Source organism: Rhea americana, unplaced genomic scaffold (assembly GCF_003343005.1).
Source record: "Rhea americana isolate MKP2758 unplaced genomic scaffold, rheAme1 scaffold_193, whole genome shotgun sequence".
Lineage (NCBI taxonomy): Eukaryota > Metazoa > Chordata > Aves > Rheiformes > Rheidae > Rhea > Rhea americana.
Window position 1 is genome coordinate 444,267 of NW_028186072.1, and position 10,970 is coordinate 455,236.

General features: G+C 36.9%; 1 long non-coding RNA gene across 2 annotated transcripts in view; it reads right to left on the reverse strand.

Moving 5' to 3' along the window:
- LOC146597042 (uncharacterized) overlaps nucleotides 1–10,893 on the reverse strand; it is a 34,133-nt gene extending 23,240 nt beyond the window's left edge. The window contains exons 1-4 of one of the 2 annotated variants that reach the window (XR_014895575.1): nucleotides 10,744–10,893; nucleotides 9,405–9,460; nucleotides 4,001–4,126; nucleotides 3,379–3,471 (exon numbers count right to left, since the gene is read on the reverse strand). This is a non-coding gene — a long non-coding RNA (uncharacterized LOC146597042). Of the gene's footprint in view, nucleotides 1–3,374; nucleotides 3,472–4,000; nucleotides 4,127–9,404; nucleotides 9,461–10,743 lie in introns of both variants that reach the window. The other variant, XR_014895574.1, reaches the window with a different exon arrangement.
- Nucleotides 10,894–10,970: the final 77 nt, after the last annotated feature.

Genomic DNA, 10,970 nt, shown 5'->3' on the forward strand with positions numbered 1-10,970 from the left:
GTAAAACATGACATTCTTTTGTAAAGGAAGGAGAACTATTATTTTACTTATGCATCAACGTAGAATTGTTCCCAATAAGATGGATTGTAGCTTTAATTTTATTACTAGAGCCAGAGAGGCAATAAGGAAAAATATTCTCAGTCATGAAATTWGGCAAATCAGAAACCACATTTTGTTTTCTGTGTTCTTGGCACATTATTATTTACTTTTGCAACCACCAATGTAAGATAAATTATAATGATATTAATAGAAAATAGATTTAACAGCTATAGATGAAATTTACTGCATGATTAAATAAACCCCTAATAGACAGAAGAGGAAACAATAGTTGTACGTACTTCCTACTCAAGATGCAGAATAAAACTAAAACAAAATGTTTCTTTTTCTAACAGAATAACATAGTCTGATATTAACAAGCTCTGAAAGTGAATCCATGTTTTTTCTATTAGGATTATTCTCACTAGYGGGGAACAAATGTTTCTTTCTGACAAACACTCTCTCCATTCTCTTGTATACACACTTGCTGATGATCACTAAAGACAGAGGAAAATGGCTTCAAATCCTCCTGCCTTGCTGACACCAGCTACTAAAGGGAGCCAGTCACTATTTTTCCAGCTAGCAGTTTATATACAAACCTGTGTTATAACTACTGTATTTAAAGGCATATATTAAATGATAATGGATAGGGAAACAGAAAGTGCTAAATTATGGGATTTCAGTAGTGTAAAGGCGAAGGATGTTTTCTTACAGAACACTTCTTGACAACACCGTGTCAGAAGGAATGCTTCTCTGCCCTTCCTTTGATTCTGCTCCTGATACAAAGCCTGTTACAAGACCTGTCTGTGCTTTTCCAGCTGATTTTCTAACCATGCGCAATTAATGTTTTGGGAATGGSAATAAGGTTTTGGTACATTACTCACACCAGGAAGAGGAGTAGGAACAACAGCAGTGCAAGTAACATCAGGGCTGATGATGTCATCACAGAAGGGAAAGACTACAAACCCCCCTCCCCCCTCCCCAAAACTGCAACTTATCTGGTTCTGTGTGTTCAGAAAGCCTTGTCTGCRGCCTGTGTATTGCACACTTCATACGGGACCTGTCCCAATTACACTAATCTCATGTTTCTGATACAGCTGTTCTTTACTTCCTCGCCTCTATGCTATTATGGAGACATTTGGTCCAGCTACAGCACTGGGACATAAGACATGCTCCTGCAACTAGGTGTCTATTGCACAGGTCAGATTCACAAATGATGACACTGCCACAGGATTTCCTTTGGGATAAAGCCAAATGCCTAACTATGCTGTTTCTGTATCTGTGTATTTTCTTTCACATTTAAACATGCCTGCTGTGACATTTGCTGCAAAGCGATGCTTACATTCTACAGCCTATCTATTAGTTCACTTTCTATCCACTAGTTCACTTCAGATGCTGTCAAATTAATTCAGCCAACAGRGAGAGTAAGATTGTTTGGGGAACAAAAAAAAATCTTTCTATGAGAGGGTGTAACTAAGTCTTGATTTTTCCCAAAGAGACCACAGCTCCTCTTCTTGGAGGCAACACTGTATTTACGGCCTTTAATGATTTTCAGATGCCTGATGACTTACTAGCCATCGAAGAGAAACATCTGTGCTCTTGACTTGCAAAATTCTCAAGTTAATTCTTATTAATAGGAAATAACATATTTATAGTGAAACTGAAAAAAATATCCTCTTCAAAATGAAAATGTTCAGTATACCATTGCTTTTAGAAAGTATTAAGAATGAGTTTCAACATTGTTTAACACCTTCAGGACAATTCCACAATTCCACAGATAAAACTCCTAATGTATAATCTGTTAAGGCTTGCAATAAAATAGGTAATTATTATGGAAATCCTCGTAGAGATTTTTTAAAGGTATTGTGATATTTTTCATTTCATCCAGAAGTAAGATTGTGCCATTTCTCTGTTTACTCTGTTGAACTTCAGAATACTCACTTCCCCAAATGTTCTGTTTTCTCACTTTGAAGAATCCTAAGACAGAGTATGCTGAAAGCATTTTGAAAGCATCTGCACATACAGATATATATCAAGAATCACTCTGCAATGATTGTATCTTTTAAATACATTTTGAAATCTGCACTTAATGACGAAGGACAGAGAACTGCGCCTGTTCTTTTAATCATGTTTCTAAGGTAAGTGTTCTACTACAAAACAGTAAGAATATAAAATGCAGACCATCATAAAYGACTGCTTGTCTACTTCTGAACTTTTATTTTGCTGAGTTATGTCCTAATTCCAATTACCTAATTAATTCTACTGATTTAAGTGGGACTACCTATATAAGTTTTAAAACAAAATTAACAGCAGAAAAATCAAGACATATGTGACCAAAACTTTAGGCTTATATTTATCACATCATTTTAATGTCTATCAGCATGGGAGCTTCAGTAAGTGTGAAATCCCATGCTTTTATAGTATCTGTATAGTCTGATGAGAAAAACAGAAATTAACCATAGCAAAAAATACTATGGAGGCTTTGTTTTGTATACAGCTTCTATCTGGAATCAGAGAATCCCATCAACCCACTATCCACTACAAAAATAATATTTATAATTTTGTAGAAAAATTGCAGCTGTTGCAAAATACAAGCTTTATGTAGCAYGTTTACACGAAAAAGGCCAGGAAGCACAGTTTTTGCTAATCATTATCCCATATGATATGGTAGCAATAGAACTGTCAAAAATTTACTCAGAACCTAACTATATAGAAGTTCCCACCCACCTTTATTTACCTAACTCTAATCTTTGCTCCTGAATACGTGCTTACCAAGTGAAAAGGGGAAGAAAAGGCATTGCATGTGTTGAAGTGAAATGTGAGGGGCACAGATACAGGTCCACCTTTGAACCTGAGTTTCTCATGTATTTCAACCACACAAATGTTGTCTCAAATAGAACTGCAGAGCACAGACATCACCATACCAAACAATCAAGCCAGGATTCCCTGGAAAGTCATTTTAAATAGGTCATCTAAATATTACTGTAGAGTTACGATTATTTTATTGTCTAGTTTATAACTGATTTCTCATCTTAAAAACAGTCTTTCCCCTCCACACTGCCTCTTACTGTTATGCTACAAATATTACATAAGGATGAACACTTTGGGCATTCAGTACTGCAAACTAACTATAGATCAAGATTTGCAGTCATGTCGTATGTTATTTAAAGTGACTAGCTATCTGGAACTTGTCTATATTTCCTTTTTGCTCAGACAACATCCAATCCTAATTAAAAAATAAATGCTTGGCTTTTATCTTTGCTTCTAAACTCTGAGAGATAAATTATATAGCTTGTAAAAACCTCAATAATTGTTGATACACAAAGTAAACTGATTACTTACTATTCGAAGAAGAATTGTTCAGGATAATAAGCAATCCAGATTCCAGGAAATCCAGTAATGATTCATTGAGATGTTCCATCAAAATACACATCACTGCCAAACAGAAAGATGTAAAAATTATACAAAGTTCATCAGAGAAAATTGGATTTCTCCACTATTGATATTATAGTTTCAGTATGTGTTTACTCAGTATCAGTTTCAACTGTGTGAATGAATATGCTGCCAAACTCCATGTAAGATATCTGAAATAGTTCACATTGCTCTTTTAACGATGTTAAATGAAACCTGATCTGGATTCCACTCGATCATAAGACTGGAATGCTGAAAATGCTTAAGCTATTTATACATCCAATTGAAGAAATTTTATGTCTTTAAATTTCATGGCATTCCACTGCATTAACTAAATATCCATGGCTTATAAACTATTCCACGCACAACCTGAGAAAGTAAAGACAGAGAAATCTGATTTATTTCCTGGCTTTTAAATTATGGGCCAAAACCAAGTCTGCTTCATGCATAACAATCAAATTCAGTCTTCACATACTGATAACAGTTATCAGTAACTGACAAGCAGCTATCAGTTCACATAATAAAGAACAAAAGATAAAATGAATAGTCTCACCTGGTTGTAAGAACAACTTCCCAGATTTTGAAGTTACAGCTCTTAAAGTATTGGTTGCCTGTAGTGATGGGGATATTCATCTCAAGGTATTGAATGGATGTTATATCATGACCCTCTTTCATAAAACTGTGGTAGGACAGAACAATTTTATTTTACTTCTAGACTTTGAGCTTGTTGTATAGGACAAAGATGTGCTGAAATAATTGCTCTTTTAGCCAGCTGTTATGTATTTAATAGTTGCTTCTTAACAAAGAACCTGAAGGATAGAATTTTGTCCTCAATTTCAATGAAACCAAGAATACACCATTACAGGAATTATTAGATATTGCCTTCCCTAAATGTGCTGTTCCTGCAACAATGATTCCTTGTTAGTGCCATCACATGGTAGTTGCCTTATAATCACTTCAAAATATTTTTTTTCAGCATCAGGAATATATTGCAATTCCGAACTGGATTTACTGCTTAGATTTGACTTATGTTTCTCTTCTGTATGTAGACTTCCCTGCCTCAAACCCACAGATGATTCARAATGAACCAGAGACCAGGGTTGAGAACAACTATGTAAATGAGAACAGCGAAATCAAACAGATGAAAACCACATAGGGGCTTATATATCCCAGAAGTAATTGAAAATAACCAGCCCTATTAACAGACAACCTCAGACTCCTCTAGTAAAACAGCACTCTTTAGAAAACTGTTCCATATTGTGGTGTAATTTGCCTGAATTATTTATACAATGCCTTAGGAGTGCACAATGCTTCCTGACATAGTAGGTTGAAGAGAAAAAAAGTCTTTCCCCAGATTGCTCCCAACCAAACAGCACGATCAGGTGCAGCCCAAGAGACTATGGAAAAAGTAAACACGTACGTACTATCATGAAAAAGAGCATATTACGCTAAAGACGTCCATTTATCTGTACAGTTGTTCATGGTAGATTTTTACATGTCTATTTAAGTAAAACACAGCTCCCATTGCATTTACCAAGTCCTGCCATTGACTTAAGAGGGGTCAGGATCAGGCTAACATCTGATGAGACTTCATAGCATTTACACATTTTCATTTGCATTTAAGTCTATGTTTCCATCTATGTAACTGTTTCCATCTATTGTTTGCAGGGTTTGATCATAATCCTTTTTTCATAGTCAGGGAATTATTGTATTTAATGCCTATTATTTTCTGTATTGAAGAAGGCTGTAAAGCCAAAAAACCCCAATTTTGTTACGGTCAAGAAAAAGGAAAGTCTCATGCTTTTTGTCACATGAGACTTTAAGAAGAGCCTGAAGCTAAATACTGTAGATACTACTGTCTGGTCCTCCTGATAGCTAGTGGCTTTTATAAATGCAAAAATCCTACTTACACATTCAGCTCATTCATTTGCCCTTTTCTATGCCCTTCTCCCCTTCAGCAGTCTGTAACCTGGAATTCATCTTCCAGGTCTTGCAGTCAATGTCTTGCATCTTGAAATTCAGAACAACTTGATATTCAAATTATCATTGCATCTCATCTTGGCTTGAGGCTGTTTGTGGTAACTCAGATGAGTTTTAAAAGCAAAAGGAATTTGGATGAATGTCTTACTTTTGAGCATCACTACTAATAAAATTGGGAAACATATARTTTACAGTGAAAGTAAGGAATTATTGATACTCCTGTTTGTTTTAAAATTTAAGCTGTTAACTCAGCATCTTGATAGTCTCATCTGAAAGGGATGGCAGTCTTAAATTACCAAACTAGTTCACTTAAATTCACATATATGGAGGTCTGACCCTTAGTAATTCCTAATATACTGATCGAAGCTGAAAAATCTCATGTTAAATGAATTGTTTATCATGTTTCCATTACCGTGTCAGCATGTCACTATTTGTATGACAGTATCACATAGCCTGACCAAAATTTAGGTCTCGSTGCTCAACACAGTAAAAGATAGGCAAAGTCCTGATGAATACTTCTCTGTCTTTGCAGATCAGATGGGTTAATAAGGAACGGCTGCGAGAGCTGGGCCTGTTTAGCCCGGGAAGAGAAGACTGAGGGGGGATCTGATCAATGTGTGTAAGTACCTGAAGGGAGGTGTCARGGGGGCAGGGACAAACTCTTTTCAGTTGCCCCGTGTGACAGGACAAGAGGCAATGGGCAGAAATTGAAGCACAGGAAGTTCTGCCTGGATGTGAGGGGGAATTTCTTCCCTGTGMGAGTGACGGAGCMCTGGSMCAGGTTGCCCMGSGAGGTTGTGGAGTCTCCTTCTCTGGAGATCTTCAAGGCCYGCCTGGATGCAACCCTGTCTAACAYGCTGTAGGTGACCCTGCTGAGCAGGGAGGCTGGACTAGATGATCTCCAGAGGTCCCTTCCAACCTTACCGATTCTATGGTTCTAAGTGTGAGAGGAAAAAGACACGAAGAGGGAAACTTGTACAAATTATTCACACTACACAGCGCAGTGCAGTGTACCACATTGCAAGTAAATACCAAGCTCGGTGTAAAACTGAGGTTAAAAACTGGTCCTCTGAATTTTTCCTACTGATTTTCATGAAAACTGTATTTAAGTTAGATTCCTGACTCCTGGTTCAACACCCTATACATAAGATCACAATACTTTTCCGCAGTAATCTTCAATAATGATCACCTAAAATTACTAAAAGCTAAGGAGTTAGAATGGTATGTATCAATAAATAGTCTGACCCCCTTTGATAATTTCTATAGCTTTCTTTTAAAAATATTGTAATTATTGTACTATCATTAGAGATCTTTACAAATATAAATTTACATGTACACCTATAAATACACATCTTTACAATCACCATATACATATCTATCTGGGCAGGGGTGAGTGTATGTCTGCAAATTCTGGAAGTGTTTTAGTTTTTTTAATGTACAACTTTTATCATTGTATATACAGATTTCATAAATGATCAGTGGGAAGGACCATCTTTTGCCACAAAATCATATAAGCAAATAAACAGAAAATTTTAGTAACATCTTCACTGGTTGCACATATATGGCCCATGTTTGAGTCTTTATAATTTATGCTCTATAAAGGAGCTTCTCTTTTTTTTGTCTTCTGTCATCACTCTCAGCGTCCTGAGGCTGAGAAATTTTGTGAAAAATATATCTATTCCACGACAGCTGTCTGATCCTTAAATCCCCAAATATGAAAATTCTCCTGCACTTCCCAAACAGTAGWACTGCAAATGCATACAGCCACTAACAGTTCTCATTGCTACTGAAACTCTGTCAAAGGATCCTCTTTGTCAAAACCTGCAATAGTAAAAGGAAATGCAGAGAGTATGAAAGAATTACAAAAAAACAATGTCACATCAAATAGCAGCATTGAAAAGGAGTCTGCTGCCCTCACCTCTGCTTGCTTTATCTATCCTTGCCAGATTCCGCGTAAAACATGAACATACGCACAGGCACACACACACACAAATCATTTGAAACGCGTACCTTTGACACAGAGAAACTCAAAGAGGAGTAATATGGAAATTTCTTTTAAATAACAGTGTCAGATGTTTTCCTTATAGACAAAAAAAATATACACATGCTTGACACATAATAAAAATATCAGTATGTTTGTGCCTAACATACTAGAATATTGTTTAACCTTAACTGAACCTTGCAAAGAATATTATCGGTATAATGCTACCAAGGCCATTGTGTGGATTATTTGTGTATATTGTGGCCAGCCAGGCCATGGGCTGTAGCCATTTTTATACTTGACTTTTCAGAAACCTCTCTGTTTTGTTAATGAATCAGTTTATCTTGTTCATTCTTGTTCCTTTGCCTATTTTTACCTTCTATTAACTTCTCTTTTTCCTTTACTAGGCCAAACTAAATGTCAGTGAAACAACCCTGGTTGATGACTATTTAAGAGCAAGAGTTTGCTTCGAAGTTGCTCGTTATATTTTAGGTTGCATTAAAAATATTCATATAAACACAGTTCATGAATAGTGTTTATTACTTGACTATTTCAATCTGGGATTTAGAATTTTATAATGTGTTAATTTATTCTGAACAACAGTTACAAATTAATGGATACTAAAATAGCATCTTTGCTATTTTAAATTTCAGGCTTACCTAAATCAGAAGACTATTCTACAATTGGATATTTTCATACACTAAAAAGTAATACAGTAGTTGCATAAAAATGAGAGGAAAATAAATTTCCACTTTGAATTCTTGCATTATCAGGAAAACATCTTCTTAAAGCTTAGTTTACTAGTAACCTGTTTAATACTTACTGTTGAAAAGTGTTACTCTATATGGTATAAATATATACACCTCCATCCTCCATGATGAGAATAAACTTTATCCTGCTAATTATATATCAGCCTCCTCCCTCTAATCATTTTGATTACAAGTAGGTCCASCAGAATAACTTCTGCCTTTGATTTAAAGGCCTGCATGCATATTTTCAGAATGCCACTTCTTGAGGAAGACTTTTGGAGTTTCATGTGTTACTGCTATAAAACACCACACAAATCCAACAGTTGGTCAGTAAGACTCTTCAGAATTACTTTGTTACTGTATATTTAAAATGTAAAATTAATAAAATAAAAAAATACAAATTGGGGGGAATTTGGTTGTGAGGAGTTCAGGGAATTGTCTTTCTTCCCTCTTCAAAGTCAGTGATGGACAGAAAATAGGAGTTCTAAAAATGTGGCAGCAGACTTGATCAGAGGGCTAGAGGAAGCAAAACAGATAGTAGCAAACAAAAGATAAAGAATATATTTTATCCTCCAGTGGATACATGGCAAAAGCTACTTCAGGAAGCATTGCCTGATAGAACTCTTATCAGGAGAACAAACTCCTATAGTTAAGGAGGAGATCCAAGAATTAGAAATGGAGTTCAGATGGGAATTCAAAACCATGATAGAGGAGAGGAAAAAGAATGCTACACAGACAGGTCAGCATATCCTAGGGTAAGCAGAATGGAGAAACTGTAGCAGGCAGACTTYGAAGAGTTTGAGGACAGGGAATAGTAAGGAATGAGCAAACAAAGACAAAAAGAACGGAGAATGATTCTCATGGTAGTGTAAAACAAAGAAACAGGCAGAAGACAAAGAAAACAACTCTTGGCATATAGGGTGCCTGCAAAAAGTGAATGTTTATCACTTGCCAGAACACACATTGAGGGATAGTGACCTGAGGCTAATGGATAAAAATCCACACGTTATCTTTTGTATTTGGCCAAATCACGCTGCCAGATTCCCACTGAATTATATCATCTGCTGAAAATGTGCTCAGAGAAATAGAGACTCGGATGATCATCAGCAGAATCCTTTCCTCCTTAAGAAGGAACAAGAAGGTGTGACAAGATAATGAAGATCAAAAAAAATTCAAGGATGTTGCTATGTGAAAGGTTTGAAAAATGTGATCAATGGACAAAATTAGTAATGTGAATAGACACTTACCTGAATGTCTCTGGCATTAGTTTTCAAGAACTGGGGCTAGCACAGCTGATAAGAACCTCAGATTAAAAAAATAAAAAAGGAGAAAGGAGATTTAGCAAAGATTCATGTAACCTGCATGCCTGATTTTAATAGATAAATTTACCAAGGTAGCTCAGGCAAGATTAAGTCAAAACTATTTTCTAACATGAATGATTTTCTACATTGTTAATGTGGTAGGCTTGAATGCTGCAGAAATTAAAGAAGTATTTGGTATGACATCATATTGGGACATATTACTGAAGACAGATGCAGAAAAGATGGGTTGGCATGCAAAATTGCAAAATAAATCAGATCTTGGAATCTGAGGGTTTCATTTAATGGGGACTTTGAACTGAAGGGAAGCTGGTGATGGAGATCTTCTATATTTTAGGGACGATCTTTAAAATACTTTGTGTCCTTATATGAAAACTAGGAGTGTGTGATTGATAGAGGTGCAAGGCACAGGCATTTGATGTAGGATCAGAGTATCACACAGGAAGACCAGGAAGAACAGGGGCTGAGGAAATGGGATATAATTTAAAATCACATTTCAGAACGACGACACGTTTTCACAACAAAGGAAGGCTCCTTACCATATACATATSAACCATCAGTGTGATGTAGATGTTAAAAAAGGGAAATGAGGATATAGGGGGAAACGCTGGAGACAGACACAGGGGAAAAAAATGCTATTGATCGCAGCAAAACCTCATTGGCACTTTTGTTTAGACTTCTGCTCACTGTCTTTAAGAAACATTAATTCAAACTGAAAATCATGCAGAGTACAGCTGTGAGGGATCAGGCGAAATGCCTTGTTTTAAGTGAAATAACTAGGAATGGGTTGATGTTTTAATTGTAAAACCAAGAGTAGAATCTGCCCATGAATAAATTTAAGCTAGAAAATACTCGGAGGATTCTAGTAAGGAGTGAGTTTCTGATATGGCCTCCTCTAGTGTTGGGGCAATTGCCCTTCAGCAGGGGTTGTAACAGCTTAACTAGCGTTAAGCTTAATAAACACATGGCTGATAAATGCACGGACAGGGCCCACGCCTCGACTCTAAATCTTCAAACAGCTTTTCTTGAACGGTTTTATTGCAGAAATTCTTACTACAGAAAGATGAAAGAAGGGATATTTCTGTAGTAAGACTTTCCAGACACGGCATCGTTCTGAAAAATGGCTATTCTACTTTAAATTCTTATTCTCCAGTAACTTTCCTATGCAAATAGCTCTCAGATTCTTGCACTGCAAAATGAAGCCCTCAGCTCTGTTAACAGCTAGCAGGCAACGCCGTTCACGTGCTTGCATCTGCCGCACACTTACAGACGCTTTTGTCATCAGCACTCCCTACGGGACATGTCGCTGKATCGGAAAAGCGGCCCAGCTCGCTCTGCAGCTCGCCGTCTTTGCTCAAAAAAGACCATTTTCTGGGCTCGATTTTAACAATCTGAGGCCTGCAGCACGGCTCAGCAGCGCGGGGACGTGCTGGCAGCCGCCTCCCGCCGCGGCGCCCCCGCTCCTCACGCGGCGCCCCGGCGCCCTGAGGCGGC